The following is a 19,704-nucleotide window of genomic DNA, read 5'->3' on the forward strand; positions in this document are numbered from 1 at the left end:
CAACATTTTGATAACCTAAACTGTTATCATATTTATGTTGTATAAAACAGTTTACCTTGAATTGTATGCCATCAGATTTGCCTATTACCAGGTCCTCTCTTTTTGTAACTTTTGTATGATATCTTTGTTCCTTTATTTACTTTTAATATTCTAGTAAATACTTCATCATACACATAGAATATAGCTGGATTTATTTTATTCAATATGAGAATATTGTATTTTTCTTAATGTAGAAATTTAACCATTCACAAGTATTTTGAGTACTTACAAGTTTGCATTTATTCTGGTCTATTTATTGTATTGTTTTCTATTTATCATGATTTATAGTCCCTCATATAGGGAATGGGATACTAATAGTAAATATTTTACTAAATGAGCAGAAGTGTGAACATGATAAAAACATAATTGTCAAATAAAAAAAAAGGGAGGTTTTTTTTTTTCCTTTTATTTTCTTCTAGTGGTTGGAGGAACTAAATCTTGCTTTTATTGTTAGAATGCTGACAGAACTTAACCAAACATACTTTTAGATTTTTCAAGATCTTAATAAAATAATGAGTATATGTAACTCTCTATGCTGAACAAGGCAATTATATTTGAGTGTCATTCCACTGCAGCTTTTATTAATCATGTTTTGGTTAAACATATGAGTTTCTGGCTACAGATAATTCATATTTTGCATCAGAAAGCAATCCTATTTGAATAATTTCAGTAATCTTCACACCTATATTGTAAATACTTTTTAAGATTTAATAATTAGTTTGACTATTTATTGCCTCTCATATCTCTTAAATCCCAGTTCTTCTTCTCTTGTATATTTTTGTTTCATTTTTCTCCAGTGCATTTTTGATAACAAAGCTTTGTTGGTGACAACAATTTTGAGTCCTTTCATGCTTTATGATAAATGATACCTTTGCCCTCAACTTAAATGATAATTTTGATGGACAAAATGTCTTACTACTAATATTTTTTTTCCACAGAATTAGAAAAGAAGTCAATATCTTTTGTTAGCAGCCATATATATATATATATATAATTTTTATTTTTTATTTTTTATTTTTTTGAGACGGAGTCTCGCTCTGTTGCCCAGGCTGGAGTGCAGTGGCGCCATCTCTGCTCACTGTAAGCTCCACCTCCCAGGTTCAAGCCATTCTCCTCCCTCAGCCTCCTGAGTAGCTGGGACTACAGGCACCTGCCACTACGCCCGGCTAATTTTTTGTATTTTTAGTAGAGACGGGGTTTCTCCATGTTAGCCAGGATGGTCTCGATCTCCTGACCTTGTGATCTGCCCACCTCGGCCTCCCAAAGTGCTGGGATTACAGGCGTGAGCCACCGTGCCTGGCCAATTCACAGGTTTTCTTATACATTTTCTGTTTTACTATTTTTTTTTCACCAAAATCTTTGAAGGGGAGGTAAACAGTGACACTCAGTCTCCTGCATTGAAGACTGAAGTTAGCAAGCCTTCTGGACTGGCTGAATCAACTTTCAGTTACAACCTCATTCTCCATCTCTTTCTACTATTGAAGTTCTAAAGTCTAAAAAAAACTACAATTTTCAACTCCGTTGCAATTAGAAGTGGCTATGTGACTCAGTTGTGGACAAGGACATATAAGCAAAAACCTCAGGGGAGGGTTTTTGTTCCTGAATTAAGAAGGAAAGCCTTGGCCGGGCATGGTGGCTGATGCCTGTAATCCCAGCACTTTGGGAGGCTGAGGCAGGAGGATCACGAGGTCAAGAGATTGAAACTATGCTGGCCAAAATGGTGAAACCCCACTTCTACTAAAAATACAAAAATCATTTGGGTGTGGGCGGCACACACCTGTAGTCCCAGCAACTGGGGAGGCTGGGACAGGAGAATCACTTGAACCCAGGAGGTGGAGGTTGCAGTGAGCCTAGATCACGCCACTGCACTCCAGCCTGGTGACTGAGCGAGACTCTGGCTCAAAAAAAAAAAAAAAAAAAAAAAAAAAAGAGAAAGCCTTTTGCCTTTTTTGTTCCCCCTTCCACCTTTGCATTTTTCCTTTCTCTTTTTTATCTAGTAACCTTCAGAGAGTCAGCACAGGACCTAAACCAATGTTCTAAGGATGGTGGCGAAATGCTCTCAGCCTCTGCTGGTGTTGAAGAGTGGAATCGATATGAACATTACTTTATCCAGAGGTTTTTTTCTGTTTAAGAGAGGACCATAATTTTTAAGCTACTCATAGACAGATTTTTTTTTAAATTACCAAAAGCCTAATGCAACCTCACTAAAGCTTATTTCTTTCTCAGCAAAGCACAGCAAGTTACAATAGACAAAGGGGCTCTATAACCTTGAGTAGATTACTAAACCACCTACGTTTATTTCTGCTTACAGATTTCATGATAATAGAATATGTCATTGAAATAGATCCCATTGATGAATAAACATTAATAATCAATAAAACATTATTAACTTAATATTCTTAAATTAAAATTTAGATAGCACTATTCCCCAGATTGGTTTATAGATTCAACACAATCTCTATCAAAATCCCTGCAAACTTCTTTGCAGAAATTGACAGGCTGATTAAAATTCATACAGAAATGCAAAAGACCCAGAATGACCAAAACAACCTTGAAAAGAAAGAATGATGTTGGAAGACTTATCCTTTCTGATTTCAAACTTTACTACAAAGCTACATTAATTGAGGCAGTGTGGAATTGGCATAAGAACATATGAAGTAATTATTAATATCACCATGCCACATGTCTTTAAGACAACTGGAACTCATTGACACATTTAAATACAAACAACGCTCAAATCCAAGCAACTCAGGACGTTTTAGTAAAACTTGAATATGAGCTTGGGGAAGAAGCCACCTTATTGCTTCTGTTTATAAGCTGGGCTCTTTCTTGCCTCATCATGTTGTCCAGGTGATACTCCTAGTTGCAAAGAACTTAGAATTGGAAGGTAGTTTTCTTCACAGGCGCCTTTCATAAAAGTTAACACGTTAACATTGTAACATGACATGGACCAAATAACAATGTAAACAACGCTGCTTGCTGGACATGGTGGCTCATGCCTAGAATCCCAGCACTTTGGGAAGGGATCACCTGAGGTCAGGAGTTCGAGACCAGCCTGGCCAACATGGCGAAACCCCATCTTTACTAAAAATACGAAAATTAGCTTGGTGTCATTGTGGGCACCTGTGATCCCAGCTACCCAGGAATCTGAGGCGGGAGAATCACTTGAACCTGGGAGGCGGAGGTTGCAGTGAGCCAAGATTGCACCATTGCACTCTAGCCTGGGCAATAAGAGTGAAATTCCATCTCAAGGAAAAAAAAAAAAAAAAAAAAAAAAAAAAAAAAGAACGGTGATGATGAACTTGAACCTTGATGTCAAGATCCACTTTGGGTGGTAGTTGGAGTGTTGCTAGATAGCTTTGATGCACGGTAACAGAGTGCTGCAGTAAGTATTCTAGGCAGAGTAAAAACGATGTGGAAAGTTTAATTTGAGAAATGTTAAAATATAAGCTACTTTTAACGTGCCTGCTATTTAGGCACATTAAATATAAGTCATTAAAAAACATGGTCTGAATACAGGACACAGGCATTATGGTACATATATCCAGAATAGTTAATAATTTTAGCAGAGCTTCTGGAAATGAGGGTGTTGAGCTACACTGGATACACAGTTCTGGACATGTTGCACTTGCAGGATATCTAAGAAGTCCCTGTTCTATTGAATTGGTAGGATGTGTCTCTAAACTTGACCTCAATTAGGCTCAACAGTTCTTGTTTGGGTCACAAGGAAAGTCTTCACATATGTAGAGGATTGATATGGTTTGGATATTTGTCCCTTCCAAATACAATGTTGAAAAGTGATTCTCAAGGTTAGAAGTGAGGCCTGGTGGGAGGTTTTTTTGGGTCATGGGGGCGGATTCCTCATGTTCATCTTTGTGTCTTCCCCATGGTGATGAGCAAATTCTCTCTCTTTTAGTTCATGCTAGAGCTGGTCTTTAAAGGAGACTGGTGTGTTCTGCTCCCTCTTTCACCATGTGATGGGTCTTTTTCCCTTTCACCTTCAGCCATGATTAGAAACTTCTTGAGGCTTCACCAGGAGCTGAGCAGATGCCAGCACCATGCTTCCTGTACAGGCTGCAGAACCATGAGTCTTTATATATTACCCAGTCTCAGGTATTCCTTTGTAGCGATGCAAACAGGCTAAGAAAAGGGCGTGCAGGAAACTTCAAGGTGACCACTGAGGGTTAGAATGTACCATCATGATCATATGAATAGTATTTGTTGGTGGGTGTATCGATATCAAGATGCAAATAAAGTTTTGTAGGCAGAGATCACCTCTGACTATAACAACCCCGAAATTTATTTGAGAAAGTCAAATAGTAAAAAATAAAAATAAAAACAGTGTTACTATAGTTCTAGGGAAGTGTGGTTTGGTGGGAACAGCATACGACTTGTCACTGGAGTGCTGTGGGTGTGCACCTGCTTCCAACCTCAATCATGTCCATGCAGAAAGGTCATCGTTTTGCTTCCCTGTGGTATTTGAAGGAATTGTTTCATTGCAAGCTATGAAACCCAACTGTTAGAATCCTAAGGGAAAAACAGTAGTGCATGGCCCAGGCACCACACTTCAGGAAGAGTAGGATAGTGCTTGTCTGAAGAGTGACTCTAGGATCCTGAAGCTGGATTCCATAAGTGCCTGTACGCTGCCTTTTTTCAGTGATTTTCTCTGCAGAGTGGCTCTATTCTGTACACTAACTTCACCATATTGGGGAACCCATGACTACGAGACACTCTGGATTGATGCTCGTACAGCTTATGAGCAAAGAAAAAAAGGTCGTCTTTTAATTAACTATATTTGAAAATCTCCAGGGATCCTCTGAGTAGATCACCTTGGGTCACGTGCCCATCCCACAAGCTCCTGCCGGTCATATGTGGCAGGTGGATCAGGCCAGTGTGGGTCTTAAGGTGATCCCTGTGGCCAGAAAGGCAGCATTCTGTGATTATTCTACCTCTGGTGGAGGAGATGGGAAGGGAGAGGAGACAAAGCAATGCGTAGATTATAGACACTATTTTTTACTGTAGGTCTAATAACAATATGAAGTTCATAGCCCTTTTGAGAAAGCTGAGTAAGGGAGATTATGTGAAGGGGCTTTGAAATCTATAATTCATCATATTGCTGAGATGGTTGTTCTAATATTTATAGGTACTTAAAATAGAGAAGTCACCTTTCCTACCACTAGATGGCAGGCAAGTATAATTAGCCTATCAAAATGCTGACTACGCAGTTCCTAAAAATAAGTCTAGAATGAAATGCGTTTTTAAGTGGTCTTGAATAAGCCAGAAGGTGATATGTAAAGCAGTTTAAAGGAAAGTAGCTCATACCTGGAAAATAATGTTTCTTGGCTTCAATTGTTTTCTCGTTCATTCATTCTCTCGTTCAAGAAACCTGTGCGCTAAATGGCCGCTTTTTTCTTGTTTACTCTTTTTATAAAAAACAGTATTATTAATATATCATTCACACATCATGAAGTTCACCCATTTCAAATGTACGATTCAATAGTTTTCGTATATAGAGAGTCGTGCAACCATCACCACAAATGAACTTCAGAACATTTTTGTCACCCCCAAAAGAATCCTTGTCCTTGTGTCCAGGCACCCCTCCGTATCAGCCCTAGGTCACCAACAGTCAATTTTCTTTCTCTAGAGATTTTTTCAGTTCTAGGCAGGTGTCTTATTTATTTATTGTTATTTTTATTTATTTTTTTGAGACGGAGTCTCACTCTATCCCCCAGGCTGGAGTGAGTGGCGCGATCTCGGCTCACTGCAAGCCCCGCCTCCCGGGTTCCCGCCATTCTCCTCCCTCAGCCTCCCGAGTAGCTGGGACCACAGGCGCTGCCACCACACCCGGCTAATTTTTTTTTTTTTTTTTTTTTTTTTTTTGTATTTTTAGTAGAGGTGTGGTTTCGCCGTGTTATCCAGGATGGTCTCCATCTCGTGACCTCGTGATCCGCCCACCTCAGCCTCCCAAAGTGCTGGGATTACAGGCGTGAGCCACCGCACCCGTCGCAGGTGTCTTATTTTTAACCAGAGAATATAGAGTTTGAGTTTTCGGTTGGACAAATCAACATACAGCCAGGATTTCTCACAGAGTGATGTGGTTAATGTATATGTGTTCTTACCTGATCATTCATTTATTCACTCACTGACTCACTTGTGCACCTGCAAATATGTGCTACGGTGCCGATTCTTTGCCGAAGTAGTAAAGTCTGTGCCTTACTCAGCATGGGTTCCTTGGAGTCGTATGGAGAAGAAACCAAAGGGCTGGATTCTGGATTCTCATGGGCTATGTGTTCTAGACAGGTGGGATCTAGCACAAATCTGTGCTTTGAATAATGACACGAATAATGATTAGCATGTATTGAAACATACTGTGGCATACTTGGCAGTGCTCTAAGAGCTTATAGTGTTGTGTTTAGCCTTATTTTAAAAATATATTACATATTAATATCAATCTCAGAAAGCTGCTTGAATCAGATTTAAAAAACATGAGTTTTGAAAGCTCTGATAAACCGTGATATGTTGTATCATTACTCTAAATTAATTACACATATTCCACCTCTGTAAGTTTAGAGATGATGAAACTGAGGTTTGGGTTTACACAGCTAAGAAATTGAAGGGTCTCTAAACTCTAAACATAACAACATAAACTCATGAAAACTCATGCAGTGTATGGAGTGTAAGTTTTAATCTTGTTATTTCAAGTCTGTCATACCAACATGTAATAAGTATAAATAACATATAAATACCTATTTTTAGAATAATTGCATATTTTTGTTCTATACACATTCCACTTTGAAGAATATTATTCTTTACTTAGTTTTTATCTTTTGTTTCTCACAGAACTTTTTAAAGGAATCTTTGGCAGCTAGGTAAAGAAAGGGGTGCTCTAAATTAAAATGTTCTTTTTTTTTTTTTTTTTTTTTTTTTTTGAGGGAGTTTTCTCTGTTGCCCAGGCTGGAGTGCAGTGGCATGGTCTCAGCTCACTGCAACTTCCCCCTCCCAAGTTCAAGTGCTCCTTGTGCCTCAGTCTCCCAAGTAATAGGGACTACAGGCATGCACCACCACGTCTGGCTAATTTTTGTATTCTTAGTAGAGACAGGGTTTTGCCATGTTGGCCAGGCTTGTCTTGAACTCTCGGCCCACCCACCAATCACAAAGGTGATTCACCCATCTCGGTCTCCCAAAGTGCTGAGATTACTGGCATGAGCCACTGTGCCGGGCCTTTAAATGAAAAATTTCAAAAAAGATATTTCATGTTAAAATTCTTTGAGGAAGCAAAACTAGACTCTTTAATATGAAAAATTAGTAATTTGAAAAAATGGACTGTTTCACAAGTGGCTGTTGACAATATAGTTACTTCTGAAATATTCAAGATGTACCTGAAAGCACAAAGTCTACAGAGAGAAAGCGGCTGGTAAACAGACAGCTAAAACACAGTACGACAACCTCAAGTTGTTTGTGAAATATAGAGAGGGAAGATCTACGTGAGGTTGAATGTGAATTAGGAATATGAGTTGGAAGAGTGTTCCTGGAAAACAGGGCCCCTGGTCAAAGTTTTGATGGGCAAATAGAAGTTAGTTAAAGGATGGAGGGAGATTTGAGACTCATTCAAACAGAAATAGAACGTCCATGAAGATTCAAGTGTTGGGGGAGGCACCATGCCTGCTGGGGAGTGAGGTGCAGAGATAGAAGTAAGTTTGGAAAGTCAGGAGAATCCAGGTCATGGAGCGCTTCTTATGTTATGCTTTTAGAAACAAAGAGAAACCACTGAAAGACTTCAAACAGCAGTGAGATAGATTCCCATGTATTTTTCAGAAAGGCAAAGTTATGGACTGAATGCGCCTCCTCATCCCGATTCATATGTTGAAATCAAATCTCCAAAGTGATGGTCTTAGGAGGGGGGACCTTTGGGAGGTGATTATGTCATGAAGGTGGAGCCCTCATGAATGGGACACTACTCTTATAGGAAGATGCCAGAGCTAGCTCACTCTCTTTCCACCACGCAAAAACACAAGAAGAACTGGCAGTCTGCAACCTGCAGCAGTGCTCACACCAGAATCTGCACCTCAGTTTCATCATCTCTAAACTTACAGAGGTGGAACATGTATAATTAATTTAGAGTAATGGTATAATGTGTCATGGTTTATCAGAGCTTTCAAAACTCATTCTTTCTTTTTTATCTGATTCAAGCAGCTTTCTGAGATTGATATTGATATGTAATATATTTTTAAAATAAGGCTAAACACAGTACTATAAGCTCTTAGAGCACTGCCAAGTATGCCACAGCCTGTTTCAATACATGCTAATCATTATTAGTGTCATTATTCAAAGCCCAGCTCTGTGCTAGATCCCAATGGTCTGGAACACATAACCATTCCAGCACACTGCTCTCTGACTTACAGCCTCCGGAGCTGTGAGAAATAAATTGCTGCTGTTGATAAGCCATTCCGTTTATGATATTTTATTATAGTCACTCAAGATGATGAAGACAGGCAGCTCTAGGGAACACTAGGAGAACAAAACTGAAGGGACCCAGTGAAGACAGGGTAGCCGATGAAGATATTGTTATGATATTTTTAGGGAGAAAGTGTGCAAACTTGAATCAAAACATAGACCTATGGAATAAAAATTGAATGACTGCGGACAAACAACACAGGCAGAATTGGCTAAACTTTGTGACTCATTGAACATGGGCCATGAGAGAAAATGGGGATTCCAAGCTAACACCTGAGAATTTTGCTTGTTCTACTGAGCAGAAGTTCATACCATTAACCAATACAGAGAATATGTGAGAACAAAACAGGTTGTAGAGGGGTTAGGTAGAGATGACACTGGACGGGATAAATTTGCATTTCCACTGGAATATCCAAACGGAAATATGCTGCTATAAATGTGATATTAAGGCATTAAGGTGGGAGATAAATTTTCCTTGAAGATAAAATTTTCAGAGATACGTGCATATCAACGATAGCTGAAGTAATAAGAGTAGATAAGGCCTATTCGAATACCTTTCCCCATTCATCTTCCTGGCAAACTGCTTGTCATAAGTCTTGGTTCTGCTGCACTTCTTTTATAAAGTCCTTCCCGCCTCTTTAATCAGGCATAGGTCTGTGGGTGTACATGGTGCCCACACATGTGAGACGGTCCAGCAGAGCAGTCATCACCTTGAACTGAAATTGTTTGCTTACATGTCTGTGAGTCTACTGAACTGTGAGCAAAGGGAACATAGCTTTTTATATTTTTATTCCCAAATTTCTTCAAGCCTAGCAGAGTTTCTGGCACACAATAGGCATTTGGAAATGTATTTAGAATAAATGTTACTCACTAACCTCACACCTGTTTGAATGGCTATTATCAAAAAGACAAAAGTAACAAACGTGGGTGAGGATATGGAGAAAAGAAAACCATTGTACACTCTTGGTGGGAATGTAAATTAGCACAGCTATTATGGAAAACATTATGGAGGTTCCTCAAAAATTAAAAATAGAACTACCATATGATCCAGCAATTCTACTTCTGGGTTCATTTCCAAAGAAAATGAAGTCAGTATGTCAAAGACAGTTCTGCTCTCTCATGTTTACCGCAGCCTTGTTCACAATAGCCAAGACATAGAAATACGGAATCAACTAAAATACACACCATCTATCAGTGGATGAATGGATAAAGAAACTGTGATTATTACATCCATATCATATATGTCAGCAGACCCCAGCCTTTTTGGAACCTGGGACTGGTTTCATGGAAGACAATTTTTCCACAAAGCAGAGGGTGAGGTGGGGGATGGTTTTGAGATGATTCGAGCTCATTACATTTATTGTGTACTTTATTTCTATTATTACTACATTGTAACAGATAATGAAATAATTCTACAACTCACCATCACGTGGAATCAGTGGGAGCCTGAGCTTCTTTTCCTGCAACTAGACGGTCCCATCTGGGGGTGATGGGAGACACTGACAGATTATCAGGCATTAGATTCTCATAAGGACCATGCAACCCAGATCCTTCGCATTTGCAGTTCATAATAGGGTTCACGCTCCTATGAGAATCTAATGCCGTCACTGATCTGACAGGAAGCGGAGCTCAGGCAGTAATGTGAGCAATGGGGAGAGGCTGTAAGTACAGATTAAGCTTCACTGGCTCATCTGCTGCTCACCTCTTGCTGTGCAGCCCAGTTCCTAATGGGTCATAGACTGGTACCCATAGTCTATGACTATATATATCATGTAGTATGTATGTGTGTGTGTGTGTGTGTGTGTGTGTATATAAAATGGAGCACTATTCATTATTTGAAAAGAAGGAACTCCTACCATTTATGACAAGTATGACAAGTATGAACCTAGAGGGCATTATGTTATTGAAATAAGCCAAGCACAGAAAAATACTGCATGATCTCACTTCTGTGTGAAATCTAAAAGAGTAGAACTCATAGAAACAGAGAGCTGAATGGTAGTTGTCGGGATGTGGAGGAGGGGTGAGATATTGGGGAGATGTTGGTCAAAGGGAGCAAAGTTTCAGTTACGCAGGAGAAATAATTTCTGGAGATCTATTGTATAGCATGGTGACAACAGTTAATAGTAATGTATTGTATGTTTGAAAATTTCTAACAGAGAAGATCTTAAATGTATTCACACACAACAAAAGTAACTACCTGAGGTCATGCATGTGTTCATTAATTTGATCAGGGTAATCATTGAATGATGTATATGTAAATCAAATATCATGTTATACACTTTAAATATACCAATATTGTGTCAATTTTACTTCAATAAAGCTGAAAAAAGATAAATGTGCCTAGAACTAATCTTTCTTAACCCAAATCCAACCATTGTTAGAATATAAAATGTAACACTGTGGAAGATAGTCTATATTCTAGGCTTTGACACATGTACTTTATGACACCATATACTCTGGTGTTAAAGGTCTTGTTTTAAAGTCAGTAGGTGCTTAAAATCCTTAGACTTATAAACCATTAAAATAAATTAGATGCTTTTAAATGGTTAATGAAGATGTTTATGTACAACTATTGTGATTTGCTCCCTTGACCTTTTACATTTGTTTTATTGTGGATCATTAAAAGGATCTCAAGCAATGCTTTCAAAAACTCTAAGCACTGTTAGCATAATGATTTAGATCATTACTTATGATTTCATCTTTCCATTGAGAAATCTTTGTAATAAACCAAGTTCTTAAAATATTGCCAGCTTGTCTAGAAATACGATGCTTAGGATACCTCGTGATATATTAACTGCTTTTCCTTAGTTTGGTTGCTGGCAAGAGTGCAGGATAAACTAGATGCAATTTTAATAAGGAACTGAGAAACTTGATCATTTTTATTCATGCTATTAAGAAAGACTAATGATTATAAATGAAACTGACAACTATGATATTTAACATAACAGATATAAGAAGAATGATTTTAAAATGCCCTCAAAACACAAGGCAGCCTCTGTAGTTACATAAGGAGACTGCAGAGGGTTTGAAGTCCTAGATTTTTCTGATGGTCTTGTCATTTGCATGGAAAAAGTGCTTTGAAATTCTTGGATGAGAATTTTCAAGTTATAAAGTTAGAATATTTTGCATCTGAGGAGCCATATGATGTGTTTATTTTAGCAATGGTTCTTCAAACTCTCTCAGAGAATTGTGTTTTACTTACTTTTTTTCCCTTTGCCCCCTTAGTATAGATAGTTCATAGTAGCATCAAATAAACCTAACTTATCACTTGCTACCTTTTTCCGTATCGCTAACACAGCAGATCTGCATGGTGATGGAGGTTCTGCGTATTATTTCAGTTTGCAGTCTGGCTTTTGCTTTCATAGCATTCCAACTCATCTGTTCTTAATACTTCCCCATGTGGTAATAGGAGTGGAGCCTGGTGTTGAGGGAAACGTACAAAGCTTGTCTGCATCTGTGATTGTCAGTCTCAGGCGGGGCAGGAAACAGTGGACTACTCAAATACAATAACTGAAGAGATCACATGGAAAAATCTATCTGGAAAGGCATGGGCAGAGTTTAAGGAAATCAATTTGCAGAAACTGCTGCATCACCCCAGTGTTAATAATATCAGGGAGTCATTATAACCCTGAGACATGGAGATACAAAGTGCAGGAAAGAGCTCCTTGAATGGCCTCATTTGAAGAACCATGGCCTGAGATGAAAGAATGCCAAGCTGTCTCAGCAGCAAAGGTGCTGAGGGAGTCATCACCCCAACTCTGACGTATTCTCTGGCCTGCTGCCAGGATCCACTGTTGACTGAATCCACCGAAACACAGAGGAGAAACCTCTATGTTTTGTCATCAACATAGTCAGAGCTTCTTACATACTCTGTAGAACCATAAGTCAAAATAAGCCTCTGTATAAATTACCCAGCACCAGTGTTCCTTTTTAGCAACACAAAATGAACTAATAGAAGCGAGGAATAGTGTATATGGACTGTGTATATGGCTTGTGTATATGGACTGTGTATAGTGTATATGGCCATTCAACATAGTCAGACTCAGGTCAAATTTAGTTACCCATTCTCGGTGTTTCCGTGGCATGCCAGTCTTATCTCTGCCATGACACTCACCACATCCTGTCAACAAAGTCAGAGCATAACGAGAATGGCAGAGATGGAACCTGGAGGGCACATGGGGGAATAGCTAGTGCATGTATGTACTGGCCTGTATGAATGCTAAGATCCATTTCATTTCAAGATTTAGTGATGATTATGTCAGTCAGGGTCCCTCCAGAGAAAAAAGACCCAGTAAAATGGATGGATGGATGGATGGATGAACAGATAGATAGACAACAGATGATGGATGAGTAGATGTGTAGATATGTGAAGGATGGATAGGTAGATGAATGGAGCTAGGGTCTGAATGTTTCTGTCCTCACAAATATACATGCTGAAATGTAATCATCAATATCATGGTATTAGGAGGTGGGATCATTGGGGAGTGATATGGTCATGAGGGCAGAATAATCGTGAATGGGGTTAGTATTCTTATAAAAAAATACTGCAGAAGCTCCTTTTCCACTTCTACTATATGAGGTCACAGAGAGAGGTTCCATCTGTGAACCAGGAAGCAAACCTTCACCAGATGCCAAATCTGTGGACTCCTTGATCTTAGATAGTCCAGCCTCCAGAACTGTGAGAAATAAACTTCTGTTGTTTATAAGACACCTAGTTTATGGTATTTTGTTATAGTAGCATAAATGGATTAAGACAGATGGGTAGAGAAATAGAGAGAGATATATAGAACAATGATACATAGATGATAGATAGATGGATGGATAGATAGACACACACACACACACACACACACACACACACACACACACACACACAGATAGATAGGTAGATATTGAAAGGAATTGGCTTACATGATTGTGAGAGTTGCCTAGGCAAGTCCAAAATTTATATGACAGGCAATTACCATGGATAAGACAGAGACACTTGGAGAGGAGATGAAGCTGTTATCCACTAATGGAATCCCTTCTTCCTCAGGGAAGTATCAGTTCTGCAAATAAGGCTTCCTTCGAGGAGGACCAAGACAACTAAACGCAGTCACCAACATCAAAAAAGCTTATCTTCCAAGGGGGGATACAGCAAAGGATTTAGTTCAACAATTAAAACAGGATGTGCTGAGTGTCATGGCAGCGATAAGCCTGGCATGCCCCGGAAACACCGAGAATGGGTAACTAAATTTGACCTGAGTCTGCACTTCTTGTAGAAGTCCATATACACTATTCCTCGCTTCTATTAGTTCATATTGTGTTGCTAAAAAGGAACACTGGCACTGGGTAATTTATACAGAGGCTTATTTTGACTTATGGTTCTATAGAGTATGTAAGAAGCCTGGGACCAGCATCTGCTCAGCTTCTGGTGAAGCCTTCAGGAAGCTTTCAATCATGGTGGAAGGCAGAAGCGCACATCACCTGGTGAGAGAGGGAGCAACAGAGAGAAGGGAGGAGATCCCAGGCTTTTTTATACAAGCTCATTACCACAAGGGCAGCATCAAGCCATTCGTGAAGGATCCAACCCCATGATGCAAACACCTCCCACTAGGCCCCACCTCCAACCCTGGGGATGCCATTTCAACATGAGATTTGGAGGAGGCATACGTTCAAACTGTATCACCCCTTCTCTAGGATAACATTTTCAGTAGTTTCAGTTACTCACGGTACAATCAATAAAATCGTTTGAGGGAGAGAAGGGTCATCGTCACATAACCTTTACTACAGTATATTGTAATTGTTTCATTTTATTAGTAGTTATTATTGTTAATATCTTACTGTGCCTAATTTAAAATTAAACATTATCCTAGGTACATATGTATAGGAAAAAACATAGTATATATAGGGGTTGGTACCATTCGTGGTTTCAGGTATTCACTGGGGGTCTTGGAACGTGTGCCCTGCAGGAAAGAGGGGACCATTTTAAAAGTATTTTTAAAGTAGAGAGACCAAGAAATCTAGACCAAGAAAGTCATGGTTGCCGGGCGCGGTGGCTCAAGCCTGTAATCCCAGCACTTTGGGAGGCCGAGACGGGTGAATCACGAGGTCAGGAGATCGAGACCATCCTGGCTGACACGGTGAAACCCCGTCTCTACTAAAAAATACAAAAAACTAGCCGGGCGAGGTGGCGGCGCCTGTAGTCCCAGCTACTCGGGAGGCTGAGGCAGGAGAATGGCGTAAACCCGGGAGGCGGAGCTTGCAGTGAGCTGAGATCCGGCCACTGCACTTCAGCCTGGGCGGCAGAGCGAGACTCGTCTCAAAAAAAAAAAAAAAAAAAAAAAAAAAAAAGAAAGTCATGGTTTGTGAAGGAAACAGCATGCGTTTGTTTTTTTTTTTTTTTTTTTTTTTTTTTTGAGACAGAGTCTCACTCTTGTCATCCAGGCTGGAGTGCAGTGGTGTGATCTTGGCTCACTGCAACCTCCACCCCCTGGGTTCAAGCAATTCTCCTGCCTCACCCTCCCAAGTAGCTGGGATTACAGGTGCACACCAGGATGCCTTGCTAATTTTTGTATCTTTAGTGGAATGGGGTTTCACTATGTTGGTCAAGCCGGTTTTGAACTTCTGGCCTCAAGTGATCTGCCCACCTTGGCCTCCCAAAGTGCTGGGATTACAGGTGTGAGCCACTGCGCCCAGCTGGAAACAGCATACTCCTAAAGAACTGCAAGCAGCTTAATACGGATGGATCCAGGTCTTGGGATGAGGGGAGCAGGACGCAGCTGCATGTCACAGAAACCACAGTACAAAATATTTGCTTTTGCTAAACTTGGCACTCAGAAAGCCTCTTTCTATGTAATTTACATCTAATTTCTACTTCATTCTTTCTGTAGATAAGATTTCATATTTTCTTGCTTTTTATGTTTAGAATTCCGGGTTTTATTTCTTACTGCTACCACATATGAAAAGATTAATTTGTGAATGTATTCATTGAAAACTGAAACTGTCCTCCAATTAAGAAGAGCATATGGGAAAAATAAAATAGGAGGAAAGCTGACGTTTCTATATATTATCATGTGATTTTTAAATTTACAACAATTGAGTTTGTTAAAAAAAATGTCTATTATCAAGAAGAAAATAAAATATCACTACATATTTCAGTGGTCCCCACTTGAGCTTGTGTTGTATTATGACTATTTTTGTTTATGGAGAAGGCACTGGACAGGTGACTGGGTCTAGCAGAGATCTCGCTATGTGAACAATGGAGGGTGACACTTGGAAATAACTCATTGAGGAAAGGGAGAATTGAGTAGGAGTTAGTGTTTCCAGGAAATCAGGACAGTGTCTGAGAAATCAAGGAAATGAGAATACAGAATATTATCTGTCACTGACATTATCTCTACTCAGCCAGGGTGTGCTCACGTTATACTTTAGGGTAGAAGAGTTACAAAAAATAACTGAATGAAAGCTGGAAAAGCTGACCCCAGTAAGAAAGGTTGTGGTTATCATTTAAATATTCGGGAGAATAAAAGAAGGCTCTTTCTATAGGACACTTCTTCAGCCTGGTCTGGTGCGACGATCATCATCTGCTATGGGTCCTGCTGCCATGGGCTGTTCTAAGGATTGCTCCTGGCTGATGGCAGCTGCTCTCCACTCAGAGGTACCCCTGAATCACACAAGAGTCCTCAGTGACTGACTGGCGTGTGTGTGTCTGTGTGTGTGTGTTTGTGTGTGTGTTGGCAGGCGCTTATAAAAAGCCCCTCTTTCACTTCAAGAAGGAATAGGCTCTGCAGTGATGTTTCAATCCCAGAGTGCCATGAAGAATGTGGCTGAGGCTAGACGTCACCAGGAACACACCCTACTTGGCTTCTTCCCCTTTCCTAAACTGCTTCCTTCACCCCTTGTAGGTTCCTTGAAAGCACTTCCTCCACCAATCACTTGCCAAAAATAAACCTGCTTCTAGAAAATCCAACCTGCTTCTAGAAAATCCAACCTGAGACCTATGCCAAAATAAATTTCAAGTAAATAAAAAAAAATTTTTTTAATGAAAGAAAAGTCCATTAATATGAATACTTATATTACTTCAAGAAGAACAGAAATTAAAGCTAGAAAAACACCACACATGTGTAGATTTTATATTTTTAAAATGTTAAAGATGGCCAGGTGCGGTGGCTCGCACCTGTCATCCCAGCACTTTGGGAGGCTTAGGCGGGCAGATCACGAGTTCAGGAGATGGAGACCATCCTGGCCAACATGGTGAAACCCCGTCTCTACTAAAAATACAAAAATTAGCTGGGCGTGGTGGTGCGCACCTGTAATCCCAGCCTCTCGGGAGGCTGGCTGGGAAAATGGCTTGAACGCGGGAGGCACAGATTGCAGTGAGCTGAGATCACGCTGCTGCATTCCAGGCTGGTGACAGAGTGAGACTCCGTCAAAAAAAAAAAAAAAAAAAGTTAAAGACAAGATTGTCTTTAACTGGAGGAAAATTAACTGGAGGAAAACTGGAACATATTTGAGAGTCAGTGAGTTAATGTCTTGCAAATAATTTTTTAAACAAACAGCCCAGAGGAAAATATTCAAAAAGTATAATTCATAAAGGGAAAAGCCAGCAAAGTAATATAAAACCCATATTAAAGCAATGTGTGTCGTGTTTTTGAAATGAGGTTGGTTTTCTTTGGAAAATGATAATGTTCAATGGTGGTGAAAATATGGAGTGAAAGGCATTTTTACATAAGGATGGTGGGAACGTAAATTGGTATTTATTTCTTAACAACCACTTTTTGGAGCACGTTACTTAAAGTTTTGCCTAGTCTTTCCTGTGGAAATCCTATTTTCAGTTGTTTATTTTCAGGAAATTAAATCATGTGTTTGCTGTACTCTTTCATGAAGAAGTTGAAAAGGTCTAAATGTTAAAAAAGATGTACTGAAAAGTATAGGATGGTGAAAATAATAGCTCTTATGTTTTTGTATATTACCGTATTTCAATCTCTCCATGACATTATTTGGTAGATAGCATCATTCTTCACATTTATAAAGAGGGTGACTAGGTCTCAGGCAGGATAAGTAATATCCAGGATCATGAGGTTTCACCTCTGAACCATCCCAAGCTCTCAAGCAATATACAATCCTGCCTTTGGTATAAAACCAACCATTAAAATTAAATATAATTATGCAAGAACATTTGTCGACATTGAACATGTTTAACATATCTTGTGAAATGAAAAATAGAATAGAAAATAGTAGAGTATGAAGGATCAGTTTTGTACAGAGAGCAATGAAAAGAGCATACATTATCCCGTCTGAAGTTGTTTAGCAGAATCATAAACATTTGCTATTGTACGAAAGTTTCATAAACTTGTAGGGTGAGGAGCAGAATGTGGGGTGGCCCCTCCTGACTTGACCTTCTGTCATTCACATGGATGTATCATGCTCCCCATTTGATAGTGGGTGGAGCCTGTGATTTCCTTCTAACCAACATAATATGGCAATGGTGATGTGAGGGCACATCCATTATTACATTATATAAGAACCTCTGGGGATATGAGAGTGGTCTCCGAGAGTCGAGAGCAGCCTCTGTTTCTACAACCACAAGGAAATAAACTCTGCCAACAACATTAGTAAGTTTGGAAGTGGATTCTTCCCCAGTTGAGCCTCCCAATGAGAATGCAGCTCAACCAGCTCCTGGATTGCAGCCTTGAGAGACCCTGAGCTGATGACCCAGCTGAGCCTGGACTCTTGATTCACAGAAACTGTGAGATGGTGAATGTGTGTTGTTTTAAGCTCCCAAGTTTATGGCTATTTGCTGTGCAACAATAGATAACAAACACACATGGTTACCTTGAAGCAGGTTTCATAGTGTCCATCTTCAACTTGAAACTGATAGTATGTACAACTCTTTCCCATTTGCAATTAGATATACAACTTGACCAGGAGTGGACTCATGCCTCTACTCCCAGCACTCTGGGAGGCCAAGCCAGACGGATCACTTGAGGTCAGGAGTTTGAGACCAGACTGGCCAACGTGGTGCCATTCTGTCTCTATTTAAAACACAAAAATTAGCTGGGCATGGTGGCACATGCCTGTAATCCCAAATACTTGGGAGGCTGAGGCAGGAGAATGAGCTGAACCCGGGAGGCAGAGACTGCAATGAGCTGAGATTGTACCCCTGCCTTCTGCCTGGGCGACAAAAGATATACAACTTGGGGATGACAAAAACTGTCCTGTCTACTTTGCATATTACTTGTCAGATCCTTACAACAAGTCTGTGAGGTCATCATGATTATTACCCCCATTTACAACTGAAGAAACAGAAACATTGAGAATTTACTGGGCAAATAATAATGAATTAAACACACCTTTAGGTATTATTGCCTGTGTGCAGTGGAGAGTTTTTCGTTTTGTTTTGCTTTCTATCTTTGTTTGTGGTATTGGGAGGACGGAGGACTCAAAGACTGAAGTCCTCCCTGTTTAGCAGATGTTGAGTTGAAGATCAACGTTTACATGTGCTGTTCATTAGGAATCTCAGGCAGTAAGTTGGATTGGGTCCCTTCAGTTCCTGGGGGAAGGTATGCTTCGCTCTCTGTGTGCAGATCTCAAAGAAGAGTTATTCTGCCAAAGAAACTGCACTGTAAGCCAAACTTCTCTCCTTCCATGTGTCTTGGAGAGGACACATACTCTCTTCTTACACACAGAAAAGACTGAGAGTCCAGAGAAACCATTCTCCATGCCCCACCCTTTAACCCAGAGAACCAGTGTGCATCATTCCTTACTTCTCACAGCTGAGAGAACCATTATTGCATAAGAAATTCTGCAGCCAGTTGTGGTGACTCACGCCTGTAATCCTAATGCTTTGGGAAGTCGAGGCAGGTGGATTACTTGAGGCCAGGAGTTCTAGATTAGCCTGGCCAACATGGTGAAGCCCCGTCTCTACTAAAAATATGAAAATTAGTGGAGCATGGTGATGCACGCCTGCATTCCCAGCTACTTGGGGGGGCTGAAGCATGAGAATCGCTTGAACCCAGGAGGTGGAGGTTGTAGTAAGCCAAGATCATGCCACTGCACTCCAGCCTGGATGACTGTCTCAAAAAAAAAAAAAAAAAAAAAAAATTCTTCTGTGTGACATAAATAAAATAATTAACAGTAATAATAACAATATTGTTAAGCACTAAATAATGTAAGGAAACTCAGCAGCATAAAAGAATGGTCTAAAAAATAACCAGAACCACTAGCTGT

The sequence above is a fragment of the Macaca thibetana genome, chromosome 9, assembly GCF_024542745.1.
Source record: "Macaca thibetana thibetana isolate TM-01 chromosome 9, ASM2454274v1, whole genome shotgun sequence".
Lineage (NCBI taxonomy): Eukaryota > Metazoa > Chordata > Mammalia > Primates > Cercopithecidae > Macaca > Macaca thibetana.